At 37.0% G+C, this 16,099-nt stretch overlaps 1 non-coding gene across 1 annotated transcript; it reads right to left on the bottom strand.

Annotated features, from left to right (window-relative positions):
• Positions 1–418: 418 nt before the first annotated feature.
• Positions 419–525, bottom strand: LOC116100081. The gene has a single exon (XR_004122447.1). It is a non-coding gene; the product is annotated as a U6 spliceosomal RNA (small nuclear RNA).
• Between the last annotated feature and the right edge of the window lie 15,574 nt (positions 526–16,099).

Consider the following 16,099-nt stretch of genomic DNA (forward strand, 5'->3'; position numbering starts at 1 on the left):
ATTCCCTCTGAAGCATCATAAGCTGGACCTCTATAGACCACATTGCTCTTTGCACTATTGTTTTTTAGTTTCCTGCTAGAATGTTCCATAAGCTCTGTTTATACCATCCAACTACCTTTCTAATCTAATAATGCAAATTTCTCCCCCCCCAAAACACATGATCAGGCTCTTTGCAAACACACCCTACTTCTTGGTGCCAGCTTCTGCATTAATCACTCTTCTGTTGCTTTGATAAAATATCAATTTAAGGAAGAAAATTTATTTTAGCTTATGATTCCAGAGGTCTAGATGTTCACAATAGAGGGAAAGGCATGGTGGCAGGAGCCAGAAGATGAGAGATCACATCTCCACAGGCCTTATGAAACAGAAAGAGAGCCGGACATAGGATAGGACTATAAATCTATAAATTCTTTTTTTTTTTAATATGGAACGCTTCATGAATTTGCTTGTCATCCTTGCGCAGGGGCCATACTAATCTTCTCTGTATTGTTCCAGTTTTAGTGTATGTGCTGATGAAGCGAGCACAGGGCTACAAATGCTGAAAGCTGACCACAGTAACATGTAACTTCTTCCAGTAAATTTCCACGTCCTTAAAGTTCTAAAGTGTCTCAGCTAGGGATCAAATTTCCAAACACATGAACTTATGGAAACTATTTCTTATTCATATTGCAATATTCTATGACACTTCTGGCACCGTTTAACCAGCAGACAGATCTTGCCTTGTAGGCCAGTATTGAAGCATGCAGAGTCCATCTTTGCATATTAGTATCAATTTTTTTCTTCCCCAGTGATCTTCAAAATACTTTCTAACATCATGAAAGCTGACCTGCAAGGAGGAAGTTTCCTGGTTGATTTGAGAATGGTTTTCCAATGTCCCTGAAGAAAGCATTCATGTTTTTTTTTTTTTTTAAGTTCAAATTATTGGGACTAAAGAGTTACTTTAATGTTGTAAGAGTCCATTTCCAAAGTGTGATTTCCTTCTATATTAATGAATGAATTAACTAATTCATTCATTCATTCATTTAAAGTGAAAGACAGAAGGACACTTGATAAAGACAACACCAACAGACTCAACAATAGCACTGACAGGAGTTTTAAGGAAGAAGATGTCAGGAAATGAGCACAGAAAAGTAGGGTGTGCCAATATCAGAGAGGTGAACCACAGAGGTGTCTTAAGTTAACAATGATATTTCAAACAGATTTTGACTTTATAATGAGAAGATATTTATATACACTTAAATCACTTGAAATTTATTACATGATGTGTAAACTTTCCTAATTTAAAAAAAAAAACGTTTCAATTAACTTGTCAGTATAAACAAGTGTTTGTGGCAATTTCTTAGATATGAAAACCTATTATTTTTACTTCATATGTATGTTCCCAATAGGATCAATAGAAGTTGCATGCATCTCACTCTTTTTTTAAGGATTATTTATTTATGTATAGGAGTAAATTGTCTTCAGACATACCAGAAGATGGCATCAGAGTTCATTACAGATGGTTGTGTGCCATCATGTGGTTGCTGGGAATTGAATTCAGGACTTCTGGAAGAGCAGTCAGTGCTCTTAACTGCTGTACCATCTCTCTGGCCCTCACGTTATACATACATACATACATACATACATACATATATACATATATATATATATATATATATATATATATATTTCTTTTTTCTTTCTTTCTTTCTTTCTTTCTTTCTTTCTTTCTTTCTTTCTTTCTTTCTTTCTTTCTTTCTTTCTTTCCACTCCAGATTTTATTTACCCTCCTTCCACCCTCTAACTATTTCACGTCCTATACCTCCTCCCCACCCCCTGTCTCCATGAGGATGTCCCACCACCCATCCCCTACCAACCAGACCTCTAAACTTGCTGGGGCCTCCAGTCTCTTGAGGGTTAGGTACATCTTCTCTGACTGAACCCAGATCCCACAGTCCTCTGTTGTATATGTGTTGGGAGCCTCATATAAGCTTGTGTATGCTGCCTTGTTTGTGGTCTAGTGTTTGACAGACCTCAGGGGTCCAGGTTAATTGAGACTGCTTCTACACTGTTGCCCTCCTCCTCAGCTTCTTTCAGCCTTTCCCTAATTCAACCACAGGGGTCACCAGCTTCTGTCAATTGGTTGGGTACAAATATCTGCATCTGACTCTTTCAGCTATTTGTTGGATCTTCAGGAGTGCAGTCATGCTAGGTCCCTTTTTGTGAGTGTTGCATAGCCTTAGTAATAGTGTCAGGCCTTGGGATGTCCCCTTGAGCTGGATCCCACTTTGGGCCTGTCACTGGACTTTCTTTTCCTCAGGCTCCTTTCCATTTCCATTCCTGCAGTTCTTTTAGACAGGAACAATTATGGGTCAGAGTTTTGATTGTGGGGTGGCAACACCCTACCTCACTTGATGTCCTGTCTTCCTACTGAAAGTAGGCTCTCCCTACTCTCATCTAAGGTCCCTCCCTTTGAGCCCCGAGAGTCTCTCATCTCTGGTGCATTCTGGAGGGTTCCCCAACCTCTTTCCTCCAGAGGTTGCCTGTTTACATTCTTTCTGCTGGCCCTCAGGGCAAAAGATGCCTCACCATGCAACAGGGGCACACGTTCCATTATGTTCACAGTAGTCTTATTTGTGATAGCCAGAAGCTGCAAACAATTCAGATGTCCTACGACGTAAGAGTAGATACAGAAAATGTGGTTCATTTACACAATGGAATACTACTCAGCTATTAAGAACAAGGACATTTTCAGGCAAATGGATGGAACTGGAAAATATTATCCTGAGTGAGGTAACTCAGACCCAAAAGGACATGAATGTATGTACCCACTAATAAGTGTATATTAGGGGAAAAAAGTACAGGATATCCAAGATATAGTCCACTGAACTCAAAAAGGTCGACAAGCTGAAGGGCTTTGGGAGGGAGAAGAAAGCAATCACAAGAGAAGGGAGAGACCTGGGAGGGAAAGTGCAAAGGCAGTGAGGGGAAGAGTGGAACTTGATCTGGTATTTGGTGAGGGAAAAAGACTGAAGCCCTGAGGGCATCTTACTCTTAAGGTAAAAACTTGAACAGGTAGGTTTTAAGCTTCATATCAACTAAAACTTAACATTTAAATCTCTAAACATTTTTAAATACTATTACATCTCTTAAAATATCATTTCCAAATTATATAAATATGGAGAGTAAGAATATAATTGAACCCATTTTTCCTGAATTAGCATGTTTATGGCAAAATGTCAGCAAATAATAAGAAATCATGATGATGACTCAATTAAGTGAAATTTATCAATGAAATTTATCAAAATAACATGTTCTGAACATGTCTTAAATACACACAAATAGTATGACCCACCACAAACACCATTATCATGCCCCATTGTATAAAAAGAATTCAAAGCCTATTGATGTTTTTAGTCCAGTTAATCTTTATGTTCTGGCCTCTATATTTCCAATTTACTATCTCCATCCTATCACCATTGGCGCTCTACATCTGTGCGGGTGCTGGAGACCCAACCTGGTTCCACATACTTATACAATACATACTTTTTCACGGAACCATCCAATCAACCTGGTAAAATATTGATCTCTGAATAAAATTAATCATCAAACTTCATTTGTGTTAGTTTCAGATAAGAGGCTAAATCTGTCTTTTTTTCTCTCCCAAATTGGGACATGAGATAAAGAAGTCAAGTGTTTGTATAAACTGATGACATGATCACTCCATGATATGGTTTAGTGAAAGGGTTTTATTGAAGATATGGGGAACAGGGAAAATGGCATGTGGGAAAGTTGAGGAGAGAAAGGGAAAGAAGTAAACTGAACATGGTCAGGAGCATGGAATATTTGCCAGAAATGGGAGAATAGCAGGGGATTGAGATTGGAAAAAACATAGTGAGTGAAGCAGGAGTAGTATGAAGGAGAGCAAAGAGACAGAGACAAAGACAAGGAGAAAGAGATAGGCAGAGAGAAGAAGGGAAGGTAAAATAGGTTGGGATTATCATGGGAGTAAGGCTGTTTTGTGTGTTCCTCACATAGAGAGTGTTCCTAATGTACTTATATGAGAAGAGAGCCTGGGCTTTCTGAGCAGTTTATATAGATGTGGAGCAAGACAGAAGGACTGAAGAATAGAGCTTAAAAATGTAAGTGGCCAAACAAAAATGAAGCCAAACTTTCATGACAGTTGTACCTACAGAAAATAGTAGGTAATTTTTTCTTTTTCTTTTCTTTTTACTTTTTTTTGTTATTGTTTTTTTGTTTGTTTGTTTGTTTTGTTGTTTTTTGTTTTTTTGAGACAGGGTTTCTCTGTGTAGCCCTGGCTGTCCCGGAACTCACTCTGTAGACCAGGCTGGCCTCGAACTCAGAAATCCGCCTGCCTCTGCCTCCCAAGTGCTGGGATTAAAGGCATGCACCATTACTGCCTGTAGGTAATTTCTTAGAACTGATTAAAATGACCACAAAGAACTTATCAAAAAGAGGAAACTAATAAAAGGAGAAAAGGTCCATATAAAGATCAAAACTCCTATGAGATTTTAGGCACTGATCAAAAGTAGATCAGCAATTTATTCTCTATTTTGTTTTATATTATATTTTGTTTTCTTCATTCTTCAAGAGAACTCATATTGGCTATATGAAATGAAAACTTATTAAAATAGAAATTAAAAATTTGAACTTCCCAGATGAAATATGCAGTTTAGGGATTGAGCTCTCAGTTATGGTTTTCAAAAGGAGTATATTCCGACAGGCAGTGGTGGCGCACGCCTTTAATCCCAGCACTTGGGAGGCAGAGGCAGGTGGATTTCTGGATTCAAGGCCAACCTGGTCTACAGAGTGAGTTCCAGGACAGCCAGGGCTATACAGGGAAACCTTGTCTCAATAAACCTTGTCTGAAAAAACAACAACAACAACAAACAAACAAACAAAAAAGGAGTACATTCCATTGTCTTCCTTTTTACATTAAGATGTCATGTTTAAAACCAAAGAATAAATTTAGAATAAGACTATCGAACTCTCAGAGAACTAACATTCTTTATTTATAATAATAAGTATTATAATTTATATATAGTAAATAAAATATATGGTATAGTAATATCAATGAAATATTGATAATAACTATTGACCTATCAGATTTTCTTCCTCATGTTTAAAGTACTTTTTGGAATATGACACAGTTTTATAGTGTTTAAATAAATATTTTTTACCTGGCTTAACAAAATGATAAAACATTGAGAAAAAAAGTTTAGACTTAAGTATTGTAAATCTAATATCTACTCTTCCCAGAAATGGTCTATTGAGAACATGTTTTAGCTTATGTCACACTGTGTTAATTGCGTAGCACACTGTAACCACTACCTTTTACCAACTACAATTGCTCTTTTAATGAAAAGTGATGAATTTATCAAGAAGTTATTAGATCTGTTTGATCTATGCATGGACAAGTAGTTGATGGGAAGTGCTTCCTAATAAATATTTAATTTCTGTAGCCCCACCCTCCTTCAATTTTCTAATTATATTATATGCTTCAATTTAGTTAAATAAGGAATACAAAACATTTCTGAACACTAATGGCATTTGCTTTTTGCATTCCCAGTATGTGAAAGCAAATATTTAAAGTTTCATTTTCTCCAATTTTTTTATTTATTTGTTTATTTGTTTGTTTATCTCCATGCTAAACATCTGTCCAATGAATTGAACATATCCTTCTTTTTTATCATTGCCTATATAAAACATTATTTTGAAAATCCCTGTCTGCTTTTTTTTCCTTTCTTATTTTTTAGTTTCCTACTAAATCTCCATCAGGAAAGTTATAATAATTACATTATGCTTGGAATATTCCAGTAGGTTCCCAATGCTTGTAAAATAATGTGTTTTTTTATTTATTTGGATATATTCTGGCTATTTCTCAATATCACCTTCCCCAGGCCAAAAGTGTGGAATCTACAAAATTTTCATCTAAGAATACTATATAATGATCTTTATTTTAAAACTTATCTACTATAATCAATTGATCATTTTAATATTTCATGTTTACAAGGAGACTCCAAAGAACTTTTAAAGAATATTTAATGTGGAAGAGAAAGTGCTATCCCAACTGGGTCTCTTTTTTCTTGCCTTTTAGTGAATACCAGCAGTATACAATATTGAAAATAATAAGAACAGCAAACCAACATTGAAATATCAACCCCAGAAGATTCCAGGTGGTACCCTTGAGCCAGTTATAGAGAGATGTGCCACAGATGCTCTAAGGATAGGTTGTTCTGTATCTGAGTTATTATTTAGTCATATTAAGACTTTATTCTTCAGTGACATCACTTCGTGTTCTTCTCACTCTCCTATAATAGTGTTTTAGACGTCATCTAAATTTTGAGTTCTGCTATTAATTATCTGCCATTGATTTCATGATGCAATTTATTAGGATTTTGTAAAGGGATTAAAATGAAAGGTATAAATTCATAATTCCCCGCAAAGACATACTATGTAAAGCCTGCCATATCCTTCCACATAAGTTTTTGTGCTTATGTGCATATATGGTAACACGGTGCCAGTGACTCTCAACTTTTCTTATTTTACAGCCCTTTAATACAGTTCCTCTTTGTGTGGTGTCCCTCAAACATAAAATTATTTTTCTGCTACTACATAACTGTAATTTTGCTACTATTACAAATAGTAATATAAATAGAGATATGCAAGCTATCTGTTACGTAACCATCATGAAAAGGTCATTCAAGCCGCCAAAGTGTAATGACCCACAGCTTGAGAACCACTAAACTAGGCCATTTTTGTAAACTTTTCTCATTAAATATAGTTGTGAAAATTTTCCATATAATTAAATATTCTGTAAAATTGTTTTCAGTGGTATAGATTTATCATTTTGTTTCATTTCCTTTTGGATGCTTAGGTTCATATCAATATTGTAAGTTATTTTTCATAGAATCTTCTGTTACTTAAATTGATACTGATAACAGAAAAAAGTCATGGTGATCATATTTTGATATAGGCCAGCTTAGAAAAATTTTGCATACCATATCATATGAAAGCATCCAATAATTTGAGAGTCTTTAGTCAATTTACATGTTTAGGCTTGTAGTTTAGATTAGTTGTAGTGATATATGAGAGAATTTCTCAACTCTCATGATAATTTCAACAATAATCACCCATTTTATTATTTTACTTCTGTCTTTGTTAGGGTTTCTATTGCTGTAAAGAGACAACATGACCAAGGCAACTCTTATAAAGGACAACATTTGATTGGGGCTGGCTAACAGTTCAGAGGTCCAGTCCATTGTCATCATGACAAGAAGCATGACAGTGTTCATGCAGACATGGTGCTAGAGGAGCTGAGAGATGTACATATTGTTCTGGAGGCAAACAGAAGACTACTGTCTTTCAGGCAGTTAGGAGGAGGGTCTCAAAGCCCACAAAGTGATACACTTTCTACAACAAGGCCACACCTACTCCAGCAAGGCCACACCTCCTGATAGTGCTACTCCCTAGGTCAATCATATTCAATCCACACTTTCCTCACATAACAATTACTTTTGAACTGTGCAATAGGCTTTAAAAACCTATGTGGATACAAACAAGGTTGAGCATATAAAAGGAACTTACCAAATAGTCAAAATATAATGGATATAACTTGAAAAAAGTGGCATTTTCATTGTATTGTTTCTAATTGTAGTGCTGTCTTCCCTTATTACGAGAATCAACACCTTTAATCATTACACACACACACATACACACACACACACACACACACACACACACAAACAATCAAGCTTAGAGTATTTCTTAAGGCATGTGTACCTCAAAACTTTTTGGGAATTTGCAGATTTTTTTCATATATGTCATTTATGTATATATACCAGAAAAATCATCATTCAAACCTGAGTGCTTATATTATAGAGACAAAAAGAACTGACTTGATACTCCTTTAAGTTATCATAACCCAGAATCAAGGTTAAAGATGAACAAATTATTATTACAACTTAGAGTTCAATGCACAGGATCACTTGATAGCTATGTGTCATGTGCTAGACTCCTTATGAGATCATTATATGCATTGTCCTCTTGGAATATCTAGTAAAAACAAAATTGTGTGCACATTTGAAGTGCATTATACTTTTAATAATTTTGCTCAGATTTCAGTCCATTGAAGCATTCATGTAATTTGCATTTATGAGAGTAAAAATATTTTTCATTGATCTACATTTTGTTTATTCTTTAAAATACTTTTATTATTTTAAATTATGTGTATTTTTATGTAGGTATCAGGGCATATACATGTACATGCAGGTGACTACAGAAGCCAGAGGTACTGGTGATACAGGCAGGGGGAGCCATCTGATGTGCAGTTTAGGAATGAAGCTTTGGTCCTGGAAGATCAGGGCTATCTTGTAATCACTTAGGTATCTCGGAGTAGTTCTTATTTTGAGTATTCTAAAAAATGTTCCCCTATTCCTGTTCTAAAGTTATCCTAAGTATGTTCCTTCCATGGCTGAGTTCACTCAACTGACACCATAGCTGATTATCGGGTCTTGACAGGAGTTCTGATAATTATCAGTCTATAATTAAAGTTATTAAGTTAGAAATTGAACATCCTTTATTGAAACTTGTTTTCTAATTGATTCTGACTTCTAGAATTCAGTCACCCTCTAGACTGAACTGTTGGAAAGAGTATCCTACAAGAATGGGAAACAACCCCCTGTTAAAGTTGTTTCATTACTAAGGCTTTATAGTTTTTCCCATTTCAAGAGAAAGAATGTATCCTGATTATATACCACAAAGGAGTAGAAATAAAGCTGATACATGAATGTCCCCAGTTATTAAAAGAATGTGAGGAAAATAATCGTCATTCTTTCCTACACTATCAAAATAACTTTTAGTACTTTTTGATAAAGATATGACTCAGATTCCATACACACAGATTATCTAAATTCAGTAAATAAAATACAGAGAAAAACATAGATAATTTTTTTTTACTGCAAATGGAACAATTTATATTCAAGCCAAAAATAAAAGGCACAAACAAATTGAAGAGAGGAGCCAGAGGCTGGAAAAGGGAATTTGCAATGCATGAAACCTCAACAAGTGAGGACCAGAGTGAAGAGCATTCTTTTGTTCCTTAGGACAGGATTTAAGAAAATGAGTGACATGTATGTGGATGAAACCCAAAGAGAAGGAATTCACCAAACATTTCAATAGAAATTACTAAAAAATTACTGGGAATCAATTTGGCAGTCATAGTGATTGTTCAAGCTACAGATAACAGGCAATTCTACCATTTTACTTCTAGCATGGCTTCTAGAGTAGCCTTTGCAAAACCAGTCTGGAGCCACCAAGATTCCTGAATGGGCCAAACCCATGTATCTGCCCATTGTCTGATATCTCCAGTTATAGCTAAAGGAGAAGTCAACTCACATCAGAAGAATTAATCATTTTAGTTCCATCATCAAAGTTTTGAGTAGTTATAAATAAAAAGCCTGTGTGGTACATTTTCCCACAGAAATGTCTTTGCAATATATGTGAATATAAATTTTAATGCAGTGAAAAATAAAATAGGATCTACAGTAATATAGAATCATGTTTCTATAGGCCATATATTTATTTCCTATATAAAGCTAGTCATATGGAATGAAAATTTGAGTATAAAAACCCAGGAAAATAAGTAGAGAAAACTGTATTTGCCTTACTGTCCCAATAAAGTGTGTGAGCTCTCTATTTCCCGAGTCTGGGCTCTCCCTGCGATGAGATCTTTAGGGATTTTGATGGTTTGTGGTCACAAAGTGAATTTGCTTTGTCTTTCAATTCAGAGGCTCACTCTGAGCCAAAGAGCATGAAGTGCCCAGATCTAAAGCGAAGAAGAAAAATGTTTTAGTTTGGATTAATGCCAGAAGCAGATACAGAGAAAAAGTTTTGACTGCTCAAGGTTCATTTGCAAAATGCAGGAAATACCAATAAGGGAGAAATATGTTCCTGTAAGACAGAACACAGAAGAAGGTGCATTATTTAGCCTGCTCTTGAGGAGCAGCCTGAGAACCGTTCTGCAAGGAAACTGTGTAGTGGTGGTAAAGCTCCTGACACAAGAACATCTCCATATCTGCTCCCCACTGTGAGGTAACTCAACTATCTTAACCTACCCACACCAGTGAGTTCTGCTGGATAGGAACTGCTAATGACAGGACATTGTGGAGATTCTGGTTCTGGGAAACAAAACAAATCAGAGCAAACAAAACAAACAAACAAAAAATAGCTAAACTCAACTACTAAATTAAACCCACAGAAACAGCATAGTTCACAAGCTAACACTGAAAACAAGATCTGCTCAGTGTGGTCTGAGATAGCATCTAACCCAGGGAGCTTTCCCAAGTTGAGCGAAAAGATGTGAGACTGATTTGAGAGTATGAGAACTAACTTACTTGCTAAGCGGTTTGTCCAAGATGTCTGAAAGTGTCATGGTGTGAGGTTACCCTGGTTGGTATAAAGCAAGTGTTTGTAGATATTGTATATAGATATTGTTTGTAGATATTGCTCATATCTTTAAGCCCCAAATACACGATGAGGTTTCTATGGCACACTGTTTGCTACTGACTGCTTCTAGAGCTCACAGAAACCAGTCACTCAGGCACCATGGATAAAGGAATACTGATGTCAGTGATGAGAGGAAGGTGATAACAATGAATAAGCACTAATTTCTCAAGGCTGTGTCCCTTTTTCTAAGTAGAGTTTTGGAGGTGTGCATTTATAGAAATGTTCTGGAGAGGAAGTGAGAACACAAGATTGAGATTTCCAGGAATGGAATCTCATATACTTTCTGTCACCTAATGTCTACATTACTTTTGGTGACTGCTATTGATTTAAATTTTTTAATTTACTTTTATTCTTTTATCCTTTGACAATCTCACACATGAGTATGAAACACTCTGGACAAATTTATCACCTCACCAACTTTAACTCTTCCATTCCTTCCAATAAGCAAACTCTTTAAAGCTTTTTGAATCTCTATTTGTTTCTTTTTTTTTTCAGTTAAAGAATATTTTATTGAATGCACACCCCAAGACTGATCAATAAGGGCCACAAAAAAGGACTCAGGAGAATCATTGTGCTACCTTAAGGCAGGCTTTTTTTTAACTAGATATTTTCTTTATTTACATGTCATATGATATCTCCTTTCTCAGTTTCTCCTCTGAAAAAAGAAAAAAATAAAATAAAAAAAGCTTCCCTCCCCTCTCCCCCTGCTCACCAACCTACCCTCTCCCACTTCCTGGCCCTGGCATTCCCCTACACTGGGGCATAGAATCTTCATAGGACCAAGGGCCTCTCCTCCCATTGATGACCTACTAGGGCATCTTCTGCTACATATGCTGCTAGAGCCATTTGTCCCACCATGTGTACTCTTTGGTTGGTGGTTTAGTCCCTGGGAGCTCTCAGGGTACTAGTTAGTTCATATTGTTGTTCGTCTTAAGGGGCTGCAAACCCTTCAGCTCCTTGGGTCCTTTCCATAGCTCCTTCATTGGGGACCCTGTGCTCAGTCCAATAGATGGCTGTGAGCCTATACTTCTGTGTGTCACTGTGTCTTTGTTTAGTTTCTGATTCCATGAACTATCCATTGCAAAGAGTGGGGTGTTGAAATCTCCCACTGTTATTGTGTGTGGTGCAGTGTGTGCTTTGAGCTTTAGTAAAGTTTCTTTTATGAATGTAGATGACCTTGTATTTGGAGCATAGAGGTTCAGAATTGAGAGTTCATCTTGGTAGATCATACCTTTGATGAGTATGAAGTGTCCCTCCTTATCTTTTTTTATCACTTTAGGTTGAAAGTCGATTTTATTCGATATTAGAATGGCTACTCCAGCTTTTTTCTTGGGACCTTTTGCTTGGAAAATTGTTTTCCAGCCTTTTATTCTGAGGTAGTGTCTGTCCTTGCCACTGAGGTGGGTTTCGTGTATGCAGCAAAATGTTGGCTCCTGTTTTTTACATACCCAATCTAATCATTTATGTCTTTTTATTGGGGAATTGAGTCCATTGATATTAATAGATATTAAGGAAGAGTAATTGTTGCTTCCTGTTATTTTTGTTGTTAGAGTTAGAATTCTGTTCATGTTGTTATCTTCTTTTAGTTTTGCTGGAAGATTACTTTCTTGCTTTTTCTAGGATGTAGTTTCCCTCCTTGTGTTGGAGTTTTCCATTTATTACCCTTTTAAGGACTGAATTGGGGTAAAATATTGTGTAAATTTGGTGTTTTCATGGAATACTTTGGTTTCTCCATCCATGGTGATTGAGAGTTTTGCTGGGTATAGTTGCCTGGGCTGACATTTGTGTTCTCTTATGGTCTGTATGACATCAACCCAGGATCTTCTGGCTTTCATAGTCTCTGGCGAGAAGTCTGGTGTAATTCTGATAGGGTTGCCTTTATATGTTACTTGACCTTTTTCCCTCACTGCTTTTAATATTCTTTCTTTGTTTTATGCATTTGGCGTTTTGACTATTATGTGGCAGGAGGAATTTGTTTTCTGGTCCAGTCTACTTGGAGTTCTATAGGCTTCTTGTATGTTCACGGGCATCTCTTTCTTTAGGTTAGGGGAGTTTTCTTCTATAATTTTGTTGAAGATATTTACTGCCTCTTTAAGTTGTAGGTCTTCACTCTCTTCTGTCCTTAGGTTTGGTCTTCTCATTGTGCCCTGAATTTTCTGGATGTTTTGGGTTAAGAACTTTTTGCATTTTGTGTTTTCTTTGACTGTTGTGTCAATGTTTTCTATGGTATCTTCTGAATGTGAGATTCTCTCTTCTATTTCTTGTACGCTGTTGGTGATGCTTGCATCTATGACTCCTGAATTCTTTCCTAGGTTTCCTGTCTCCAGAGTTGTCTCTCTTTGTGATTTCTTAACGTTTCTACTTCCATTTTTAGGTCCTGGATGGTTTTGTTCAATTCCTTTATCTGTTTGGTTGTGTTTTCCTGTAATTCTTTAAGGAATTGTTATGTTTCCTCTTTAAGGGCTTCTACTTGTTTACTTGTGTTCTCCTGTAATTCTTTAAGGGATTTGTGTGTTTCCTCTTTAAGGGCTTGTACCTATTTACCTGTGTTCTCCTGTATTTATTTAAGGCAGTTATTCATGTCCTTCTTAAATTCCAAATCTTGCTTTTCCATGTGTTTTGGGAGTATCCAGGACTTGCTGTGGTGGGACTAGTAGGTTCTGATGATGCCAAGTAGTCTTGGTTTCTGTTGGTAAGATTCTTGGGCTTGCCTTTCACCATCTGTTCATCTCTGGTGTTAGATGTTCTTGCTGTCTCTGGCTGGAGCTTGTTCCTCCTGTGGGTCTTTAAGCCTGTGTCAGCACTTCTGGAAGATCATCAGCTCTCCTCTGGTAAGACCCATCCATGTGCAGAGGGCTGTGGATCAGCCATCCCTCCTGAGTCCCTAGGTCAGAGCACACCCTGGAGATAAGATCTCCACTTTCAGGAAAGGGGCAGAGAGGGTTTTGGATCCTCTGTCCCACCTAGGTAGAAAGGATCCTGTCCTAGCTGTGAGGCCACTTCTGGGGCTTGTGCTTCCTGGCTGGTCCAGCCTTTGAAAGTCACTTAAGAGAAAAATGGTGATCTCACCTGAGTCCCTGGGTCAGAGCACTCCCTGGAGACAAGCTCTCTGCTTGCAGGAAAGGGGCGAGAGGGTAGACTGAGGTAGAAAGGATCCTGTCCCAGCTGCCTGGTCACTTCTGGGGCCTGTGCCTCTGGGTTGGTCCTGCCTGAGTCCTGGGGTCAGAGTACTCCTTGGAGACAAGCTCTCCACTTGTGGGAAAGGGGCAGAGAGCTTTGTTTTATTTTATATTTTCACTTACTCACTTTGCATCCTGATTGCTACCCCAATCCCAGTCACTCCTCTATTTGTTTCTATAAATGGGAAATGATGTCAGTCTTTTGAAGATTAAAGTATAAGATAGAAGTATATACAACACTTAGGCATACAGACCATGCACTGGTTTGGTGCATATGCACATGTCCATTTTATGTTTAGCTACCTTTACTGCTAGTACACTGTGGATCATTACTGAAATAATTTACTTTGGTAAAGACTCAGGCATTTACCAGAAATAAAAATAGCATTCTATAGAATGCAACTTCCTTGTAAACAAAGCATAAAGATGAATTACAATAATTGTTCAGCTGTAGGTGGAATATTCTCTTTTTTAGTGCTGTTGAAGGGTAGGCTTACTAAAATTCTTTTAAAATGATAATAAATCTAATTATCTGCTGAGAAGGCTAATAAATAAGTCTGAGCACATCTATAAATCCATTCATGAAAATTCATATAATATGAATTGGGATAGTTACTAAAACTAGATGCTATACAAAATCACTTGGGGAGCTTTTAATATACAAATAAAACACAATCATATGTCAAGTTTCACAAATTATAATTGTCAATAGATTACCTATATAAATATAGGGAACACTGATAATGGTGAGGCTAACCTGACAACTACTTATGAGCTTGATTTATTTTAGAAATGTGTCTTTGTTACATTTATGCAAAACAGTCCCTCCTCCTTTCTGTTTATTTTTCTAAGATCATATTCTGGGAGTCATTTTAGTCTAGGCTTCCTCATGTTTAAAATTCCTGTAGTCAGATGGAGACACCAACCCACCTACAAATTTTCGACCCCAAATTGCTCCTGTCTAAAAGAAATGCAGGGACAAAAATGGAGCAGAGACTAAATGAATCCATCCTATGGGATGGCACCAATCCCTGACACTATTACTGATGCTACCTTGTGCTTGAAGACAGGAGCCTAACATGGATGTCTTCTGAGAGGCTCTACCAGCAGCTGACTGAGACAGATACAAAGCCAAGCACTGCCCTGAGGTTGGAGACACCAAGAGTTAGGGGAAGAATTGAAGGAACTGAAGGGGATGGTAACCCATGGGAAGACTAACAGTATCAAATAATCTGGATCCCTGCGAGCTCCCAGAGACTGAGCCCAACCAAAGAGCATACACGGGCTGGTCCAAGGCCCCTGGCACATATACTACAGAGGGCTACACTGGGAGAGTATGCTCCTTATCCTGAAGAGACTTGATGGCCCAGAGTGAGGGGTTGGTTGTCTGGGGCACCCTGTCAAAGGCAAAGGTGAGTGGGGATTTCTATCTATTACTTAAAAATCAACAATTTGTATAAAACTTTGCAAAATAAGGTGCAGCTGAGGTTTGTGGGTTAAAGAAGAGACCAAAGTTCAATGAATTCTTCTCCAATGAATTTTCTTCATCAAAGCCTGTTCCTTCAATTGTATAAAACTAATTACAAAGAAAGACTGACCATGTGAACGAAATGGGTGGAGAGTTGTACAGAATGGCAGTTTCAATAGTTTGTCAATTTCTCTCTCCTTTTCAGAAAATGAAGATACAAGTTTTATCAACAATGTTAGTCAACATCTTAGGAAGCCTTTGTATTCTAGTTTATCTAAAAACTGTGGGTCTCTTGGTAGAGTTTTATTTTCCTTTAAAATTTGATAGGAACACGAGCTCTACAAATCTTTCATTTTCCTCTTAACTCTCCTTTAAAAAAACTGACAGGGCAAGTGGGGTGATGAATGGCAGCTGACAAAGCACTTCAGTATCTAGAGAGAGCAGAGAGCAGAGAGGATGCTGAAAAATTGAGAGTTGTATTTCCTATCACAGAAGAAGAGGCATTTTGAACCTTACTGTTGCTGTGTTGGAAGAAAAACCCAGAGCCACTGATCTGATATCTTTTGTAAATGATGTCTTCATATGTTTAAGAATTGGGAATTAATAAATAGTATCAAAGATGTGCAGTTCAGTGCATTGAAAATATGTCTGTAGCACAAGGAATAAAGTCTAGATGTACTAACTACAAGATACTTCAGAGTCAGAACACATGAGTGTTAGATTGTTTTGAGAAGTTGTCATCTATGTATTTAGGAAACTAATAAAAGAGAGAAGATAACAGAGTTTCTGAAAATTTTGTTTCTCTTCAATAGCAGAGTCATGAAACTCTAGGTTGCAGTAGATTAAAGGGAGTCTCATCCATTTCAATACAGTTTAGATTAAGTGACAGCAGATTTGAAATTGGCAAGTAATTGCTTCATTTTATAATTAAAAGTAGTTACTACTT

The sequence above is a fragment of the Mastomys coucha genome, unplaced genomic scaffold (genome assembly GCF_008632895.1).
Source record: "Mastomys coucha isolate ucsf_1 unplaced genomic scaffold, UCSF_Mcou_1 pScaffold20, whole genome shotgun sequence".
Lineage (NCBI taxonomy): Eukaryota > Metazoa > Chordata > Mammalia > Rodentia > Muridae > Mastomys > Mastomys coucha.